Source organism: Camelus bactrianus, chromosome X (assembly GCF_048773025.1).
Source record: "Camelus bactrianus isolate YW-2024 breed Bactrian camel chromosome X, ASM4877302v1, whole genome shotgun sequence".
NCBI classification, from domain to species: Eukaryota; Metazoa; Chordata; class Mammalia; order Artiodactyla; family Camelidae; genus Camelus; species Camelus bactrianus.
In genome coordinates this window covers 72,198,179-72,220,933 of record NC_133575.1, presented here as the reverse complement: position 1 = coordinate 72,220,933, position 22,755 = coordinate 72,198,179, and the positions used below count along the sequence as shown (strand labels likewise).

The 22,755-nt window shown below is 33.2% G+C and overlaps 1 long non-coding RNA gene across 1 annotated transcript in view; it reads right to left on the bottom strand.

The window, feature by feature from the left end:
* Nucleotides 1-22,530, bottom strand: part of LOC141576388 (uncharacterized) — a 217,108-nt gene extending 194,578 nt beyond the window's left edge. The window contains exon 1 of the long non-coding RNA XR_012504764.1: nucleotides 21,660-22,530. This is a non-coding gene — a long non-coding RNA (uncharacterized LOC141576388). The remainder of the gene's footprint in view (nucleotides 1-21,659) is intronic.
* Between the last annotated feature and the right edge of the window lie 225 nt (nucleotides 22,531-22,755).

Genomic DNA, 22,755 nt, shown 5'->3' with positions numbered 1-22,755 from the left:
TGTGGGATCTGAAAAAAAAGAAAAGAAAAAAAGAAAAACTACAAAATGAACTTATTTATAAAACAGAAACAGACTCACAGGCATAGAAAACAAACTTATGGTTACCGGGGGGAAGGAGGTAGGAAGGGACAAATTAGGAGTTTGAGATTTGCAGACACTGATTGGTATATATAAAATATATAAACAAGTTTATACTGTATAGCACAGGGAACTATATTTGATACCTTGTAGTAGCTTGTGGTGAAAAGGAATATGAAAATGAATATATATATATTTTCATGTATGACTGAATCTTTGTGCTGTACATCAGAAATTGACACATTGTAAACTGACTATACTTCAGTTAAAAAAAAAACAGTGTTCCTGACATTTAACAACTAGATATAGTACCAAATTGCTAGATTTTATGTTCAGTTTTAACTTCACACTTTCTCCTTTCTCAATATCCACCCTTGTTAAAATCTATCTTTATATCTTTGGAATAGTTAGTTGAACTCATTACCACACTACAGTGTTGAGCCACTCTGTTAACACTAATAAATAAAACTATATTCTACAAAAAAAAAAAAAAACTATATTCTACAGCTACAAAGTGTCATTATAAGACTTTAGCTAACAAAATACACTCTGTTATACATGAAGTTTATACAGCAGCATTTAAAATTAGAATCTTGAGACTATCTAATATTTCTTAAGTGCATATTAGTTTCTCTGTGGAAAATAAAATGCTGTCACAACTTATATATTTGGTGTGAAATGCCTTATTTTTGCATATATGATATAGAAGCATGCTTGTTAAATTTTAAATAGCCACACTAAGAAAAAGTTTAACAAAATGTGGACAAAGTAGTACACATAAATATGCATATTAACATTGAATTCCAAAGTGTTTGAAATTGAGTTATTTTTGAGTGCCATCTTTTACAAATGTATTTAACCAAATGATTCTGAACAGATTTAAAATTATCTGGTATATTCAGTGACATAAAAATTTTTAAAAAGCAAATACATCTTGAAGACTTTCTATGTGCTAAGCACTAAGCTAAGTATTACAAATGTATATCATTAAATTCTCAAAGCAATTTCAGGAGGATTCTTATCATCTCAAATTTTTGAATAGAGACACAGAGAGGTTGTTCACATTGAAAAAATATTGCAAGTATAGTAATTTTAGGATCCAATATTTGAACATACTTGCTTTGCCTCAAGAGAATGCACTCTTAACTATGACATTAAAGTCTGGACTGATTTAATTTCTGGAGCTACATCTTGAATCAAGAGGGTAAAACTATTACTTCAAACTTTAATTAATTATGTAAATGAAAGGATCAAAAAATTCTGGTTTACCTCATGATTAAGTGAAAGCACGTGACAAACTTCAAAAGAATGACTACAAAATTGTTGGTCACCCCAATGACATTATCAGAAGGAAAATGAGAATGTTTGCCACTTTATTTATTCTATCAAGGAGCTGTATTGGTGTTGAATATTTTCAAACCAGATTGGAATGTACATCTGAGAAGCCATTATAACAACTTTATATAAAAATGTAAGTTATATTTTAATATAAATTAAAACTTAACTGTAAGTTATAAATAATAGAGGAAGGAAAGAGTTAGTTCAGCAGGACTGGGCTACTCAAACTCTGCAGATTTCAAAGAAAGGCCTGTTTTAAGGATTGACCTGTGGCTGGCTTCTGGGAGATAACTTCTGAGTCCTTGCACTGCTCTTGCCAAATACTGTTTTTGTATGCCTGAGGCTTTTCAGTCACCTGTACCAGTTTGTCAAGATAAGCTTATGATAACAATGTTATTTATAGAGAATGTCTGTTTTTGCTCTAGGCAGGACTTGAGTCTGAGTAGGTGAGGTCAGTTATTTGAGTGTTGCATGCCTACATGACTGATTTCCAATAGAAACACAGGAATCCAAGGCTTAGATGAGCCACTCATTTGGGCAATATTTCAAAAAGGTCAGATATTGCTGAGAGAATTATGTGCATCTCTGTGTGACTTCACTGTCAGGGGATACCTGTAAGCTAGTTCTTGGATTCTCTTGGATTTTTGTCTCATGTGCCTTTTCTCTTTGTTGATTTTAATGTCTATCTACTCACTATAATAAACCATAAATCTAAGTATAATAGGTTTTCTGAGTCCTGTGAGTTCCAGTGAAACATGGAGCCTGAAGGTGGTTTTGGGTCCCTGGATACATAATCTAAGTAATTTAGTCTCTGGATTGACTTTTCTATATATGATTTTTCAATATTTCACTGTTACATATAACTGCTGCTTTATTATAGATAATATTTAAAAGCAGAAGTGGTATTGTATTCTGTTCATTAAGATTTTTTATCATAAATTGCTATTAAATATTAGCAAATGTTTTTTCTGCATATATTGAGATAATCATATTTTTTACCTCTATTCTGTTAATTTGGTGAATTTTATTGATTTTCTAATTTTAAATTAAATTCCTTTTCCAGAAATAAAGAAAAGCTCAGCATGTGTCTAATGTGTTCTTACTTTTAAATTTTTGTATATTGCTGGATTCACTTTGCTATTAATTTGTCTATGAATACCCATAAAAGAGATTAGTCTATAATTTTCCATTGTTGCAATATTCATTTCAGATTAGGTATCAAGAATTTTTCTGAATCATGGCACAAGTTAGGATGTGCTCCCTCTCTATTTTCCAAGAATGCTGTTCTAATATTGTGTTATTTCTTAATTAAATTTTGAAACAAACCAGCAACGTTTTTGTGTTTATAAAATATATAGAGGTAGCAACATCTAAAGTACTCTTTTATTTCTGAAATCATTTGGTCAACATTATGATTGTGAGATTCAACTCCATTGTTTTATGTAGAAGTACATTTTTCTCACTTAAATACCAAATACCATAGTCTCATTTAAATATCTTAAAGTTGCAACATATCAAAAGCATTTTCCTTTCTACCACTGATGGAAATTTTGAATTGATTCCAGTTTGTAGTAGTATGAATGGTGCTTCTATGAAATTTATTATAAATTTATTTTAGTGAATATATATCTGTATTTCTGTTTAGTATATAATATAAGTGGATTTTTTATGTGTCATAGAATTTAGTTTTAGAATGAACTATAGGGAAAACTTCTCTACCCTCTTAGAGTCTCTGGCTATGCCTGATGATTCAATTGAAATAAGATAGATTAATGTAAGAAAAGCATAAAATTTTATTTTTATATGTATATGGGAGCTTTCATAGAAAAATGAAAACCCCAAAAGCAGTAAGGTTTAAGTGCTTACATAAAAGGTTGAACAAAGAGCAGTAATTGTAAAAAAAGTAACTAAAATATATAGGGAGATTAAATGAAGATAAGAGTTACTTTAAAAGGTTTGTTTGTACAGATTCTTCTTGGCCTCTACTTCCTATCTCTGGTGATAAGAATGTTCTTTTACTACAGATGTGGGTAGGAGATCTGTTACCTAGGAATTTTATCTTCTGTTTTCAGCAGGAAAAGGGGAAGTCAGAATGCCTTCCTTACAACTGTTTTTCAAGTGCCTTTAGCTCAAAATACTCAATCTGTCAGATGAGCATATTTTGAGATGGTGTGTTCTGAATCTCTTTGGTACTTACAAACTTTAATTTTCTAAAATATTAGTATCAATTTGCACTTCCACTATCACTGTATGAGAGTCTGCTCCACATTTTCATCAGCAGTTGATATTGTCCATCATTTCTATTCTGATGATTCTTATGTGTGTATATTTGATTGTATTGAATAATCAAACCATACTAGGGATGGAAAGTAAAACCAGAAGAGTTAACAGAAATAATGTATTATTATAATGTATAATAAGTAAAATATGGTACAGTTGACACTTGAACAATGTGGGGGTAAGGGGTGCCAACCCTCCATGCAGTCAAAAATCCGTGTATAAATTTACAGTAAGCCTTCCGTATCCTCAATTCTACATCTGGGGGGTCAACAAGATTGTGTAGTATTGTAGTATGTATTTATCGGAAAAAAATCTGCATATAAGTGGACCTACGTAGTTCAAACCTATGTTGTTCGAAGGTCAACTATATTATAGGTGTAAATATAGACAAATGGCCGTAATTTGACTTTCACAAATACTGTTATTTTATGGTAAAAGTGGAACTACAGTGCTTGAGCAAATAATAAACTTTCTAGTGTGTACAACTGAGTCAATTGGATATTTGTATAGCAAAAAAATATATTAAAAGCTCACCAGTCACAGTACAAAGATAATATAATAAATTTCAAATGGAGGAACATCAGGTATAATGGCAGGTAAAGGATTTTCAAAAATCTTCTCTTCCATAAAAACAATAAGAACAATGCAAAAAAGATCAAAATCAACTTTTTCAGAACTCTAGAATAACTAAAGTCTTGTAGCAATCCAAGGAGTGAATATCTGAATCTTATTCAAAACAGTGAGCTTTGTGTCATTTTAACTAGCCTTATATCCATCCCTTCTACTCCAAATCTGCTGTAATATTGAAAATCAACAGCCCACAATCATGGTGAAAACAAATAGCTTGATAGTCATCTGAGAGGACATGACACAGTTGGAGCTCATCAAAGGTCTACTTCCATAAAACTGTCATTATGTGAACTGTCTGGTGGTTCCCTTGTAGAATCCACTCTCAAAAAAAAAATTTTATTTGACTTTATTTGGAGTTAATCTAATGCAAAAAGTCTATTCCCCAAGGGCATTTGTCAGAAAAATTAAAGGCAATTTTTAAGACAGCAGCTGTTTATAGTTTTGATAAAAGTTTGAGTAAACAATAGACCGACTAAAAACTTGAAAAGAAAACCTGGAAAATGTGATATCCATAAGGACTTTGATAAGCTATGACATATACCTGGGAATCCAGGAGGCCACTTTCATAAGTAGGGTTGGAAATACACAGAAAAATACATAAAAAGCCTTAAACCCTTGCTTTGGCTTGGCCTTCAAGGTCTATAAAACTATGCAAGAAAGGCTTAGGTATATTTGTCAGCTGGCTTGCTGAGTGTGACACAACATGCACACAGACTGGGTAACTTATTACATGCATTTTAGGAAATCTATGTCCAATCGTTAGCTGATGACTAACCTAACTGAGCAGAGACTTCAGTGGCTGCAGGCAAAAAAAGAATACAGATATTTCAGCATTAGATCATTCAAGTCACCACAAAGAAGTAAATAAATAAAAAAACCCAAATACTAATATGAAAAAAATGTTTAAATAAAACTGGGAAGAATAGAAATATAATTTCTATAGTTGTCACTTCATATCATTTAAAATATTTACATTTCAACCAAAAATATGACATGCAAAGAAAAAAGAAATTATATTCCATTTATGAAGAAATAAGTCAACAGATACTAGAAACTTCACAAATATGTGTAACATAGACAACATACTTTTAAATAACGAATAGGTGAAAAAAATAAGTCACAAGATAAATTAGAAAATACCTTGAAATTAAAACATAAATATTAAAAAAGGGGATTCCCTTAAAGCAATGCTTAGAAGAAAATTTACAGATGTAGATGTCATCATAAAAAAGAAGAAATATATCAAATCAATAAACTGGCTTTCCACCTTAAGAAACTAGAAAAACAGAGCAAACTAAACCCAAATAAAGTGGAAAGAAGGAAATGATAAATACTAAAATGGAAATTAAAATGAATAGGAAACAGAAATAATTTATGAAAATTGGTTGTTTGAACATAACAACAAAATTGATAGTCCTTTAGTTACATGATCAGGAGTGAGAGAGAAAATTTAACTATTAAATCAGGGATAAAAGATGAGATAATACCACTGAACATACAAAAATAAAATGTATCACAGGGAATCCTATTAAAAAAAACTGTATGCCAACAAATTACCTAATGAGGTGAAGCAGATAAATTGTTAGAAAGACAAAATGTTTCAAAATATATGCAGCAAAAAGTGCAAAATTTTAAAATATGAAATAAAAAATTATAAGGGTTTAAAAAATCTCTTTTAGAATGGATATTAAAATACATAAACAGTTTAAATTAAAGTACACAACTGGAACGTTATTTACTAAAGAAATCCAATTGTTATATAGAGAACACAGTACATAACTATCACAAAACACACATTCTTTACAAGATAACAGGAAACATTTACAAAAAAATTGACATTTTGGTTTATAAAGCAGATCTCTAGAAATATTCAAGAACTAAACTCTTAGAGTATGTATTTGCCACATTTTAATTAAGCGAGAAATAATGAACACAAATTCCTATATCATTAATAAATAAAATATATCAATTACCTAATTAAAATAGAAATTAGAAAATAAAGGTACAAACTTCCAGTTATAAGATAAATAAATACTGGGAATGTAACATACAATATGATGATTATAGTTAACACTGCTATGGCATATTTGTAAGTTATTGAGAGTAAATCCTAAGATTTCTCATCAGAAGTAAAAAAATGTTTTTCCTTTTTTTCATATCTATATGAGATTATGGATTTAAAAATTAGAAAATAACTTAAACTGAGCCTCAATTTTCATGTCACATATCAAATGTGTTTGGAAGCAACTGAATCCACATTTAGAGCGAAATAAAGTTTATTGTGTATATAAGGAAAGAAGAAAGGTGGAAGATCAAGTAATTAAACATCTACCAGTACAAATTATAAAAATGTCAGTAATTTACATCCAAATAAAGTAAAAGAAAGAAATTTATAGAGAAAATAGAAGTTGCTGAAGAAAGGACAACAAATACCCAATAAAAAGATTTAATAAAGCCAAAGTTAGACACTTTGAAAACATGAATAAACCAATACATCTCTCAATAAGACTGACCAATAAAAATTAGATAAGTTACAAAAAAATATCAGGAGGAAAAAGGGATATTATTTCAGTTTCTAAAGACATTCAAGTAACAAAAGTATGTTGTAAAAATTATTCTAATAAATTTTGAATTTAGATGAAAGGTAAAATTTCTGGGAAATAAAAGACAACTTATCAAGGGAAAAATCTGATTAGCCCTATATTTTAAAAAGTAAACTAGTACACAAATGTCTCTAGACACAGCCCTACCCACCAGAGGTCCAGGACCAAGCTTCACCCAGCAGTGGGCAGGCACAGACTCCTCCTGCCAGGAAATCTGTATCAGCCTCTAGTCCAGCCTCATCCACGAGGGGCAGATACCAGAAATAAGGAAACAATAATCCCAAATACTGTGGAAGGAATCCACAAACACAGGCCAGACTCTACACTGGGACCAGCTGGACCCTGGCACTTGGGTGATAAGAGAAGGGTGTACTGCTCGGACGCATAGGATGTCTTCCAGAGAAGGCCACCTCTCCAAGTTTGAGAAATGTAACCAACCTACCTAAAAATATAAACAGAAAGATAGACAATATGAGGTGGCAGAGGAATATCTCCCAGGCCAAGGCACAAGATAAAATCCCAGAAGAAGAAATAAATGATGAGGAGATAGACTATTTATCTAAGAAAGAGTCTAGAGTAAACATGGTGAAGATGTTCAGAGATCTCAAGAGGAGTATAAATGGGCAGAGCAAAGTTTTTAGCAATGAGTTGGAAAATATAAAGAATACCCAAACAGAGTTGAAGAATAAAATCACTGAAATGAATAACACTAACAGGATCCAAGAATAGACTAGATGAGGCAGAAGAACAGATCAATGAGCTAGAAGACAGGAAAGTGGAAATCACTACTACAGAACAGAAAAAATAAAAAAGAATGAAAAGAAATGAGGATAGTTTAAGAGGACTCTGGGACAACATGAAGCATGCACTGTAGGGGTCCCAGAAAGACAAGAGAGAGAGAAAGGACCTGACTAAATTTTTGGAGAGATAATAACCGAAAACTTCCCAATTTGGGAAAGGAAACAGTCACCCCAGTTCAGGATTCCACACAGGATCAGTCAAATAGGAACACACTGAGGCACATGGTAATCAAATTGACAAAAATTAAGAACAAGGAGAAATTATTAGAACTGGCAAGAGAAAAGCAACAAATGACATACAAGGGAATCCCAATAAACTATCAGCTGATTTTTCAGCACAAACTCTACAGGCCAGAAGGGAGTGGCAAGACATACTTAAAGTGATGCAAGGGGGAAACTTACAACCAAGAATACTCTATCCAGCAAGGCTGTCATTCAGACTTAATGGAGAAATCAAAAGCTTCACAGATAAACAAAAGCTAAAAGATTTCAGCACCACCAAACCAGCTTTACAACATATGTTATAGGGACTTCTCTAGTCATCAAACCGTAAGAAAAGAGAACCAAAAGAAGAAATAGAAAAAAAAGAGAGAGAGACCTATAGAACGTTATTTTGGCTATTCGGAGTCTTTCTGTGGTTCCTTATAAATTTTGGAATTGTCTGTTCTAGTTCTGTGAGGAATGTCACTAGTATTTTGATGGGGGTTGCATGGATCTGTAGATTGCTTTGGGTAGTATGGCCATTTTTATAATGTTGATTTTTCCAGCCCAAGAACACAAGATATCTTTCCATTTCTTTATATCATCTTCAATTTCTTTCATCAATGTTTTTTGGTTTTCAGAGCATAGGTAACCTCCTTGGTTAAGTTTATTTCTAGGTATTTTGTTGTTTTTGATGCAGTGTAAATGTTTATGCCAGTTATAAAATTATGGCTTTTGAAGTGTAAAAGAAAAAGTCAATGAAGGGCCACAAATGGCAAAATATCCTTCTTTCTTATGGGTGGGTTGTATTCCATTACATATATATGCTGCATCTTCTTTATCCATTCATCTATTGATGTGCACTTAGGATGCTTCCATATCTTGGCAATTATAAATAATGTTGCTGTTAATAGCAGGGTGTACGTATCTTTTTGAATTAATTCTTATTTTGTGGTTGGCTTTATTCCTTTGATAACTATGTGAGTTTAAAAAGCTAAAGCTCCAAATATTCTTAGAAACAACAAACAGTACATATATGTAAATTAAAAATATATGTATAGTATATTGTATATATGGATCTACATGCAATATATTGTATATGTGCAGTCAAACTGTAACAATTCTACCTAATAAAAATGAAAAAATGAAAAAGAAAAGTAAACTAGTAATGTAAAATTACTTACAGAGAAAAATTATGGGTGCCAATTCCTCATCAATGAATTCTAGCCATCATTTTAGGAATAAGTAACATCTTTAATAAACTCTACCAAGAAACAGAAAATGAACAGGTGCTACACAACTTGTTTAAGAGGCCAGCATAATCTAAATACTAAAACCTGATAAGAATACTACAAACAGAAAAATAGCTCTCATGAACATACATAAAATAATTCTAAATATCATACACAAAAATAAACTCAAAATGGATCAAAGACTAAAACATAAGACAAAATACAATAAGCCTCCTAGAAGAAAATATAGGCAAAACATTATCTCACATACATCTCAAAAATGTTCTCCTAGAAAAGTCTACTCAAGCAATAGAAATAAAAGCAAGAATAAACAAATGGGACCTAATGAAACTTACAAGCTTCTGCACAGCAAAGGAAACCGGAAGTAAAACAAAACGACAACCTACGGAATGGGAGAAAATTTTTGCAAAAGATGAAACCAACAAAGGCTTGATCTCCAGAATATATAAGCAGCTTATATGACTCAATAAGAAAAAAACAAGCAACCCAATCCAAAAATGGGCAGAAGACCTAAACAAGCAATTCTCCAAGGAAGACATACAAATGATCAATAGGCACATGAAAAAATGCTCAATATCACTAATTATCAGAGAAATGCAAATCAAAACTACAATGAGGTATCACCTCACACCAGGCAGAATGGCCATGATTCAAAAGCCCACAAATGACAAATGCTAGAGAGGCTGTGGAGAAAGGGGAACCCTCCTACACTGCTGGTGGGAATGCAGTTTGGTGCAGCCACTGTGGAAAACAGTATGGAGATTCCTCAAAAGACTAGGAATAGACTTACCATATGACCCAGGAATCCCACTCCTGGGCATATATCCAGAAGGAACCCTACTTCAAAAAGACACCTGCACCCCAATGTTCATAGCAGCACTATTTACAATAGCTAAGACATGGAAACAGCCTAAATGTCCATCAACAGATGACTGGATAAAGAAGAGGTGGTATATTTATACAATGCAATACTATTCAGCCATAAAAATGACAACATAATGCCATTTGCAGCAACATGGATGTTCCTGGAGAATGTCATTCTAAGTGAAGTAAGCCAGAAAGAGAAAGAAAAATACCATATGAGATCGCTCATATGTGGAATCTAAAAAAAAAAAAAAAAGAACATACATACAAAACAGAAACAGACTCATAGACATAGAACACAAACTTGTGGTTGCCAGAGGGGAGGCGGGTGGGAAGGGACAGACTGCAAGTTAGAAATTTGTAGATACTAACAGGTATATATAGAATAGATAAACAAGATTATACTGTATAGCATAGGGAAATATATACAAGATCTTGTGGTAGCTCACAGTGAAAAAGAATGTTACAATGAATATATGTATGTTCATATGTAACTGAAAAATTGTGCTCTACACTGGAAATTGACACAAGACTGTAAACTGACTATAACTCAATAATAAAAAAAATTCTAAACAAAATGTTACAAAAATAATTATAAAAACAATAATTACTTCAAATATTTAATGAACAATTTGTGTTAATCCAGAAATACAAGGTTGGCTTATTAACATGTAATAAATAATCAATGAATTCTGTTCATCAAGGATACAATAAAAAGAGTAAAAAGGCAACCTACTGAAAGAAAGAAAATATTTGCAAGTTACATATCTGAGAAGAAGTTAATAACCAGAATGTAAAAATAATTCCTATAATTCAACAAAAATTTTAAAAATAACTTTTTTAAAATGGGCAAAGGACTTAAATAGACACTTCTCCAAAGACAGTATACAAATGAGGAACAAGCATATGCAAAGATGTTCAACGTTACTAATTTTAAAGGAAATGCAAATCAAAACCACAATGAAATTATCACCTAACACCCTATGAGATGGCTACTATCAACAACAACAACAAAAATAAGTTTTGGTGAGGATGTGAAGAAATTGGGACTCTTGTGCACAGCTAGGGGGGACTATAAAGCCATGCAACTAATGTGGAAAACTGTACGGTGGCTCCTCAAAAATTAAAAGTAGAATTATCATATGATCTGGTAATTCCATGTCTGGGTATATATCCAAAAGAATTGAAAATAGAATCTCAAAGACATATTTTCATACCTATGATCACAAAAGTAGTATTATTCACAACAGTCAAGAGGCAGAAGCAATCTTAAGTGTCCACTGACAGATGAATGGATAAATAAAATATGATATATACCTATAATAGAATATTATTCAGCCTTAAAAAAGGAAATTCTGAACCATACTACAACACAGATAAAATGTGGTAATATTATGCTAAGTGAAATAAACCAGCCACAAAAAGGCAAAGACAAATATTATATAATTCCTCTGATACGACTATACAGAGTAGACCAATTTAGAAAAACAAAAAAATAGAATGGTGGTTGGCAGAGGCTTGTGGGAGGAAATGGGATTCTGTTGCTTAATGGATAAAGAGTTTTAGTTTTACAAGATAAAAAAATGTTCTGGGGATTGATTGTACAACAATGTGAATGTACTTAACACTACTGAACTGTATTTAGAAATGATTAAGATGATAAATTTTATGTTATACACTTTTATCACAGTAAAAATATAAACAATGTAAGTTAGCACATTAACAGGATAAGGAAGAAAAATAATGTTATCTAAATAGAGACATAAAAATATAGTGTCATTTAGCATCCATTAATGATTAAAAACAAAATCTCTTAGCAAAACTGATGTCAGCAAGTTGTAACACTAGGAATCTCCAGGCCCCCATTACCACACAGAAATCTCAATTAACCACCAAAATACAGACCAAAGTTTCATTATAAGAACTCAAGAAAAGTCCACATTCAAAATGATAGGATACTTAATGGTACTTTTACCTCCTGTTGTCCCACCCAATCCCTGGTGAACTCTGGTACAGTTGGGAGGAAACCCATGGTTCTTCCATTGTGGTTGGAAGGAAAAGAATGAGACGTGACTGCAACTTTCTGGCTTGTCTGGGAACTGCCTGAGTAACAGATTTTAATTATACAAAGTATCTTTTTTATCACAATGGAATTAAATTACAAACCAACAGAAGAAGGAAAATAGGAAAATCCATGAATATGTGGAAATTAAAAATCAGTCAAAGAAGAAATCAAATGGAAAATAAGAAAATACCTTCAGACAAATGAAAATAAAAGTATAACATGCTAAAACATACAGGATGCAGCAAAATCAGTGTGCTAAAGGGGAAATTTATAACTGGAAACCTTTGCCTTAAAAAGATTTCATATCAGCAATTTAACATTACATCTTAAGTATACACAAAAAGAACAAACTAAGCCCAAAGCTAGCAGAAGGAAGGAAATAAGAAAGATTAGGGCACAGATAAACAATTCAGGGAATAGAAAACAATAGAGGACATCAATAAAATTAAGAGTTGGTCCTTTGAAAAAATGATCAAACTTGACAAATCTTTAGCTATATTGACCAAAAAAAAAATAGGGGAAGAAGGGGAGAGAGGGAGTGTAAAATCAGAAAGAGATTACAACAGATTTTACAGAAGTAAAAAATGTTTACAAGAGAATATTATGAACAATTGCATGCTACCAAATTGGATAGGCTAAATAAAACTGATAAATACCAGAACACACAGCCTATAAAGACTAAATCGTTGTCATATCTGCTCATATTCTCCTGGCTAACTAATGCAAATAAGATAGCAGAATAATTCAAACTGCCTTAGAATCAAAGAATATTAGAGATGGCAGGCACTTGAGCTATACAATACATATCAATTTCCAAACGGATTTGCTTCCAACTTAACACATATGCCTTACTTAGGTCTAGTGTTAGACAATAGGTAGTTAGTTGCCTGTACTCTGATCAGGCTCAACACACGCTTTCATATTATTTTAAGAACATTATTCAAAAGTGAAAAAAAAAATAGCCAAACAAAACAGGTAAGCAGATTGTATATATAGCCCAAGACCTAAATTTCAGAATTATAAAGTCAATATTATAAAGATATTAAGTGAGAATAAAAACTGTCTTATTTGTCCAGTAAGGCAATAGTTTCTTTATAACCCATGTCTTCCATTATCTATGATACAATATGCAGCTACATCTCAGCCTCTCTTCTATTCACCACTTTTGATGGTCACTCCTCCCTTTGCACTCTTGATATTGACTTGTGTCTAAATATCAAAAGGACAGACACCATTTTTGCCTATTCAAAACTCAGTCACCTATTATTCCTTATGAATAGAAATCTGATGTTATTTGTAGACAGCATAATGTATCCAGCCAAACAGCACAACTTCCTAGCCTTCCTTGTATAGCTGCTGAAAGTTTCTGGAAAGCTTTCAGATTCTTTATGAAACAGATTTGGACACAACTAGTACTGACCTTCCCTCACCCACTTTACCTGTTTTAAATGTGAATATGATGTGTGGAGCTACCACAGTCACTTTGCAACCCTGAATTAACAAGCATTAGGAAAAGGATAAGAGAATCACAGAGATCTTTTGCCTTGCTTTCTATTAGAAACTGAACAAAATTCAGCAGTTACTTCTTTTTTAGAGCGATTGTGAGAAAAAATAGTATTATTTTTTGGCACTCTACATTAGGTTTTTTGTTGTTTTAATCTGAAAGTATTCTTAATTGATAATAATTTCAATATCTTTTTTTGTATTTTCATCAATGAATTATCCATCATGACTACAGTACATATCCATCTTTTACTTCCGTTGGCTTCCAATTAAAATGTATGTATGTGTATATGTATTTGAGTCCTGGAACTTTTAACTACTAATTATATTTCAGTGGAAATTTACTTAGCTTTTCCACAGCTGCATTTCCTTATCTGTAAATGCGGTTAATAACAGTGCTTGATGCATAGATTTGTTCAGAGTATTCAATGAACATTAAAGTAATGCATGTGATTTGTTATAGCGCACAGAACATAAGTGTCTAATAAGCATTACTTTTTCTTCTTAATCAATCTTTCATTTATACCACTTTAGGATCTCTAGGGTCAGCACAACAAATACATATTCAATACTTACAAAGATTAAGGGCAGCATGATTTATGGAAACAGAAGACCTAGCTTTAAATCATAACACAACTGCATTCCAACAATGACCTTGTGCAAATTAGGTTACTTTTTGAAATCCCATTTTTCTATGTGAATTTGCCAAAACTCACTGAATTATATATTACAAAGAATTAATTTAAATGTATGCAAAAGAAAGAAAAGAAAGGAAGAAGGAAGGAAGGAAGGAAAGAAGAAATAACCCAGGGTATCAGAGAATCACATAGTGGCATGCAGATTGTGATAAATGAAGTTAGCTATATTACAAATGTATGACATAACCTCACTGAAGGGAGTAGGTGAAAATAACGCTGATCTAAGTAAATGTAGAAATAAGTAGAGACTGAGACGAAAGGCAATGGGAGTAGTACATAGATACTGTACTTTAGTTCCTCAAGTGTTTCCTTATGAGAGCACAGGTTAACACTTCTGAAACAGCTCTACATGCATAACGGTTTAAACCAATAAGTAAATGGTTAATGGATGCTGGGAGCCAAGTGTAAATGATATCAGATCAGTAGTCCTTTTGAGCACTAGAACTAATACAACATCTTAGTGTTTGAGTTCTGACAGCCAATTTTATGTAATTAATTTAAGGTATATATGTATAAAAGAGGATGTAGTATACAAAGAGCTTCTGATGTATTCAAGATGATACTAATAATGGATAACTTTTGAAAAAGAACAAGCATAATAGTGAAGGAAGTTAGCCCTAGACATCATATTTGATTTCTAAATGAATCTACACCTGATGGTATGGACCATATGGAGAATTCTGTTATGTAAAAGAATAAAGATCTTTTGTTGTTTAGTCCAGGTTGGGTTTATCACTCATTTACATAGACATAATCCTCCTTAGTAATATAAATTTCCTTAGGTAACCTACTTAAAGCTTTGAATTTGCAGTTCTTTCTTGGGGATATTCTAATCTAAATATTATTCAAAAGCATCCCTTCAAAATACAATCATTGGGTTCCTTGTATTTCTAGAACGTCTTAATACAAAGAGGGTATTTTCTGATTAAAAAAGCCCTACAGGAGGTGGGGCGGGGGGATACTTAGAGAAAATGAGGAGGGGGCTAAGCTGCAGGCCTTACAGAGAGTTGCTAGTCTAGATTTTTACTTAACTGATACACTGTTTAAAAATTTGTCACAATCATCTACTTTGAAGCAAAGTAAACTAGTAAAATTGATTCACTACTATATTGTACTTCCAAATCCAATACACTCACAACAAAATAGCAAAAAAAGATCTGTTGGACTATCTCTAGCCGAAAGAAATAGCTTTTAAATTATCTGAAGACTACAGAATCAATGGAATTTATGGCATGAAAAATTCTAGCTACTGAACAACTCTTGATCTGTGTTTCAAAGGAAAAATTAAAACTATATTTCTACAATTTGGAAACTTTGATTACAGTTAAGATTCTTTTGTTAACATGCTACAACTAACAACATCATGTCTCTTTGTTCCTCTTCCTATATCCCTTGGTGCTTTTCAGTAAACGAAAACAAGTTTCTAAATTTCAGAGATGTACAAACTGCTGTGGTCAGAAAAGAAGAGTGAGGATATGATATTAACACAAATTAAAGACTTTATGTTGATGAGCAAAGTAGTAAATTGGAGTCTACAGAACTGAATGTGAAACATAGCTCTCTTTTTGGCTAGCATGGTGTTTAAAGTATTTTAATTTCAGTAGCTTTAAATTAGCCTGCAATTTCCAACATAGCATAATAAGCAATAGTCTTTGCTGTCTTATAATGGGTGTACTTTGCAGATTTACTACACTTGCTGCACTCCCTGAAGACATTTGAGTTTGTGGTCTCTGTTGCATGGACAAAGTGATGTTTCTAAAATATTTTCAATACTTGTTTACAAAAATATAGTTTCATTCTTCATTTAGTATGACATGCTACTTTTTGAATACTTAGTTTATCATCCTCTTTATTTTAGCCTCCTTAACCCCAGGTTTAGAAAAGATGTTTATTTTTTTTTCTGCTTGTTATTATTTTTTTTCTGTAGTTGCCAGTCTTTAGAAGTAATGTTGGAATAGTTTATAGAGGATGATTAATTAAATTGTATTTACTGAAAGGAAACAGAAGAATGAATACATACTCCCCTCCCATTTTCATCTTCCGGGATTTGTTCCATATTCCTCATATTCTACTGAACTTATTTTATCTAGGTTATGATAGAAAGATTTCCTTTCATGGATGGTATTGATACTTATTTTTTCCTTTTCTATTTAAAGCAAAGAGTATTTAAACTCTGCTTCTTATCTTCTTGTATCCTTGATCATTTCTGCTCATACAATACCCACTAATCATTTAAATGGCAACCTAAAAGACACTTCCTCTGGAATTACAGAATTTTGACCCTGGGGAAGAAATGTATTATAGTGTAGTGAGTACTGGTGTCAAAAAAGCCATCATTTGAGTTTTATTTCAAATATTACGTTATGTTATTTATGTATTTATTTGAGATATAATTGATATGTAGCACTTGTATAAGTTTTAGGTGTGCAACATGTTGGTCTGATACATTTATATACTGCAATATAATTACCACCATAGTTTAGCTAACACTGCTATCATATTACATGATTGTCATTTCTTCTTTGTGGTAAGAACAATTAAGAGCAATTAATTATTCTTTCAGCAGCTCCAAAGATTGTAGTATAGTATTGTTAACTATAATCACCATGCTGTGTATTAGATCTCCATCCCTCATAGGCATACCTAGTTTTATTGCACTTCACTGTATTGCATTTCACACATACCATGTTTTTACAAATTGAAGGTTTGTCACAATGTGTGCTATCAGATGACAGCTAGCAATTTTTAGCAATAAAGTATTTTTAATTAAGGCTTTTCTTAGACATAATGCTATTGAACGTTAATAAACTACAGTACAGTGTAAATATTACTTTTTATATGCATTGGTAAACCAGAAAATTCATGTTAACTCATTTTATTGCAAGTAGTCTGGAACCAAATTTGCAATAACTCTGAGGTATGCCTATATCGATCTACTAGTTATAAGTTTGTACCCTTAAACAATATCTCCCCAATGCCCTTACTCTGGTAAGCACCATTTTATTCTCTGCTTTTACAAGTTCAACCATTATGTTAGTTTTGTGACCTTTGGTCATAACCATTAAGCTTTTCTACATTCCTTACATGTGAAACAGGGATGGATAATAATAGAACCCATTTGCCAGATTGCTATTAGGATTAAATTAAATAAAATATGAAAAGTGCTGGTCCAAGTTAAAGTATAGGAAACTGAATGTACAAACAGACAAATACCACATCACATATAACAGAAAAATTCTGATCCATAAAATCTAAGCAAACATAGGAAGCCAAACCACACTTCTATAACCATTGGGCAGAACACTCAGGAATTAGTTAATGACTACCAGCTTCTCTAATTTTCTTTAACAAGTTTATTGCGATATAATTCAAATATCATATAATTCAGCCACTGAAAATGTAGTATTCAATGGTTTTTAGTATTTTCACAGAGCTTTGCAACCATCGCCACAAAATAATTTTAGAAAATTTTATCACCCCCCAAAACAAACCTCATACCATTATTAATCATTCCCCACTTCCCCCAATTCCCCTAGTCTTAAGCAAACACTAGTATACTTTGTCTCTATAGATCTGCTTATTATTACGCTTTTCATGTAAATAGAATAATGTAATAAGTGTTTTGTTGTTACTGATTTCTTAAACTTAGCATGATTTCAAGGTTCATCCATTTTTGTAACATATAACAGTACTTAATATCTTTGTATCATGAAATAATATCCCATTGTATAGATATACAACATATTGTTCACCTATTCATCAGTTGATGGACATTTGGGTAATTTTCACTTCTTGGCTATTAAGAATAATGTTGCTATGAACACTCATTTTTGAATGAAAAGGTACTCAACATCCCTAATTATTAGGGAAATGGGAATCAAAATTAAAATGAAATATCACGTCACACCTGTTAGAGTGGCTATCATCAAAAAGATAAGAGATAACAAATGCTGGAAAGAAAAAAAAAAAAAAAGCAAATGCTGGAGAGGATATGGAAAAAAGGAAATCCTTGTGTCCTGTAGATGGGAGTGCAAATTGGTACAGCCAGTATGGAAAACAGTATGAAAGTTCTTCAAAAATTAAAAATAGCATTATCATATGATCTAGCAATTCCAGTTCTAGGTATAAATTTGCAAGAAACAAAATCACTGTTCCAAAGAAATATTGGTACCCAGTTGTTCACTGCAGCATTGTTTATAATAGATAAGACATGGAAACAACCTAAATGTCTATTGATTGATGAGTGGATAAAGAAAGTATGATCTTATTTATAAGTGTAATCTGAAAGAAAAAAAAAAAACACTCATAGAAATGAGATCAGATTCGTGTTTGCCAAAGGCAGGAGGTGGGGGTGGGAGAAATGGGTAAGGATGGTAAAGAAGTACAAACTTCCAGTTTTAAGATAAATAATTTCTGGGGCTATAATGTACAACATGAAGACTATAGCTAACAATACTGTTTTGCATATTTGAAAGTTGCTAAGAAAGCAGATATTAGAAGTTCTCATCAGAAGGAAAAAATTATAACTATGTGAGGTGATGGATGTTACCTAAACTTATTGTGGCAATCATTTCACAATATATACATATATAAGATCATTATGTTGCATACTTTAAACTTCTATAAGCTTATATGTCAATTATAGCTCAATAAAACTGGAAATAAAAAAATTAGAGATAGAACACAGAGAAGAAAAAATAAAGATTAGAGCACAAATTAATAAAGTAAAAAATGTACAATAAAAAAGTTTTTGTATGGACACATGTTTTCAATTCTTTTTGGTAAATATTTAGGATTGGAATTGCTGGGTCATGTGGTCATTTTGTGTTTAACATCTGAGGAACTTCCAGACAGTTTTTCAAACAGGATGCACCACTTTACATTCCCACCAGCAGTATGTGAGGATTCTAATTTCTTCACATCCTTGCCAACTTTTGCCATCTGACTTTGATTCTAGTAATTCTAGTGGATGGAAAGTGGTATCTCATTGCTATAGACTGAATGTTTGTGTCCCCCCAAAATTAGTATGTTGAAACCAAACCACAATATGATTGTATTAGAAGGTGGGTCCTTCAGAGGCAGTTAAATCATAAGAGTTCTGCTCTCTAGGATTAGCGTCTTCATAAAACAGATCCCAAAGAACTCTTTGCCCCTTCTGCCATATGAGGACACAGCAAAAAGATGGTCATATAGGAACTAGGAAATGTGCCCTAACCAGACACCAAATCTGTCAGTGCCTTAAGCTTGGTCTTCTCAGCCTCTATAACTGTGGGAAATAAATTTCTGTTATTTATAAGCCACCCAATCGATGGTATTTTTGATATAGCAGCCCAGATGGATGAAGCTACTCATAATGGTTTTGATTTGCAGTTCCCTGATGGCTATCAACCTTGAGCATCTTTACATTACTTACTGGCCATGTTTTTACCTTCTGTAGAGAAATGTCTAGTAAGATACTATGGCAGGCAGAGCAGTATTTCAAACAGTAGGAATCATACACAGAAAAAGTTGTAAGAAACTTACCATAACTCTGATAGAAGTTTTTAATGATACCATCTCTATTCTAGAAGAAATAAAGATCAATTTCAACTTATTGACATGAGGAGCAATGGATAATCACATTGCCCTAGATTTCTTGTTGGCTAGTCATGTGGTATATGTATCATTGCTAGTATTCCTTACTGTATCTTTTCTCAGATTTTTACATTGCTTTTTCAATCACATCCTGAATATCTACTTAGCAATTAGGCCTGCCCTGACTGCCACATCTAAAAAGTATTCCACATACTTAGGTCACTCTGTCTGCTTTCACTTGCTTCACTTTTCTTCAAAGATCATAATCTTCCCTGAAAATAGATCATTTATTTATCTACTTGCTAAGCATTGCATTACTTCAAAAGAAGGCGCGCTTCAAGAGAGCAGGAACTTTTTCTCCATTGTTCACTACTGTATCTCTAATCCTAGAACACAGTCTGACCCACGGTAGGCATTTAATAGTTGTTAAATGAATGAATTAATGACATATTTTCCAATATTTCAAAACTGATGTCATGTCCCCAATGATTATTTTCTTCATGGTAAATAAGTCCAATTTTTTCAAATATCACTCATATAGTTACTGTAGATATTCCTCCAGATGATAAAAGCCATCACCTTTTCTCCTAAAATGTGTTTTCCACCTTTTTCTTCTAGTTTTATTGAAATATAATTGGCATACAGAACTGTAAAGTTTAAGGCATACAGCATAATGACTTGACTTTGCATATATCATAAAATGGTTTCCACATGGGCCTAGCTAATTATCCATCATCTCATAGAGATACCAAAAAGAGAAAAATAATTTTCTTGTTATGAGAAGTCTTAGGATCTATTCTTTTAACAACTTTTAAATATACCACAACAGTCATCACGTTGTAGATTATATCCCCAGTACTTATTTGTCTTATAAGTTTGTGCGCTTTGACTACCTTCCTTCAATCCCCTCATCTCTCACTCTCTGACCTCTTTTTCTATGAGTTTGGGTTTTGTTTGTTTTGTTTTTTAGAATCCACATATAAGTGAGCTTATACAGTATTTGTCTTTCTCTGACTTATTTCACTTAGCCTAATGCCCTCAAGTTGTAGTTTTTTTTATGGTTGAATAATATATATATATATTATATATATATATATATATTATATATATATATACACACACATACACACAGACACACACAAACGCATATACACAACTTCTTTATCTGCTTATCCCACAAGGGACACTTCGGTTGTTCACCTGCCTTGGGTGTTGTAAATAATGCTGCCAGTGAACATGGGAGCGCAGAGATGGGGGTGCAGAGATCTCTTCCCGGGTGGGACACGAGCTACACAGAAGTGGGCGGAGCTATGACTTCGCTGAGTTAGCACGCTGCCTGGACTCCGTGGGGGGGTCAGCTAGACTTCGCGGCAGGCCGGTGCCCCGCCAAGTTCCCCGGGCCAGACTGCACCACTGTACTAGTTCTGCAGGTGAGCAAAGCCGCTGGTTGGGATTCCCACGTGGGCGCTGCAGGTAGGAATTGGGTCTGTGAAGATCCCGCTCAGGTGGCGGCAAGCCCCTCCCCCCTCCTCCGTCAGAACCCAGTTCCCAGTGGCTAAGTCCTGCAGACTCCTCCTCGAACTCCATGAGGTAAGCCTGGAATGGGGACTCCCAGAAAGCGACCCACAATGTTGGGGGAGCTGGCTGTCCACCCTGGGCTCTCTTTTCTTACCGGAGGAACTGCGGACTGGGGAGGGGGGAGCCCTCCCAGCGCGGGGCTGCGCAAGCCTGGGGGAGGGGCAGAGTAGCGGTCACCGATCTGCGCCTCTTACCCTTTTAAAGCTTTCTGTTTTGGTCTCTGTGGTGCAGGGGGTGCTTCAGCCTTAACCCCCACTCCATGTTCTAGAATTTTCTCAGTGTCGTCTTGTTCACGAAGAGTTGTTAGTTGTTCTTGTGAGGGGCAGCGAAGTCCCGAGGACTTCTGTCGCCATCTTAGTGACGTCACTCTGTTCCCTGTAACTTAGCAGCGCTCCAGATCTCTCAACAGTAAGAGAGTAACAATCACAGAAAAAAGGAAAAAAAAAAAAAAATCTGGTTTCGAATACATGGCAAAGTAAAATGAGGGTCATAATTATCCATTTTGTGAAGAGAAATGCCAGTCATGTTATCAAGTCAAGAGAAAAGAGGAACGAAGAGTTGGTGAATGAGTTAGGTTAATAATTTAAGTTAGGGGACCTGTGTTATAAGCTTAGACTTTTGTGACCCAGATTGAATTACTTTTTCTGTCGGACCTTGCTTGTTTTCCTAATCTTTAAAACAAGTGGTAAAAATAAAAACTGGTTTACTGACTGAGCTCAGACTGGAAAAGACTGAGACCATATTACAGTTCTACCATTTACTTGCTATATGACACTGGGAGAGGTAATTAACTTCTTTTAGTCTCAGTGATTTCACCTCTCAAATGGACATAATTTTAATATTTATCCTCTAGGGCTACTGTGCGGTTTAACTGTGACAATGTATGTGTTAGGCATAGTATCTCATACTTAGTAAATTTTTAAATATATTAGCTGTCATTTTTTTTTTTTTTACTAAGGTGGTAATAGTTCTAAAATTCCATTCCTCAGTGGATACAAGAAGACAGGAATCTAGTGAGAGGAGAGTACAAGGAAGAGCACTTTGAAAATAGTTGTTGTTTTTACCTGTTACCAAATGTGCAGTATAGTTAATAAAAATGTCTGAATTATCTTAATTTTTTCCCAGAACATCTCAAATCACTTATAATTTTAAGACACAAACTGAAGTATTCTGAGATTCACTTATTTGTATACCAAAATTAGTTTATATGTGTGTATATGTGTAGTTCATATGTGGTATAATATTTCAAGGGGTCTCAGGGATGAACAGGCAATAACACTCATGTCTTGA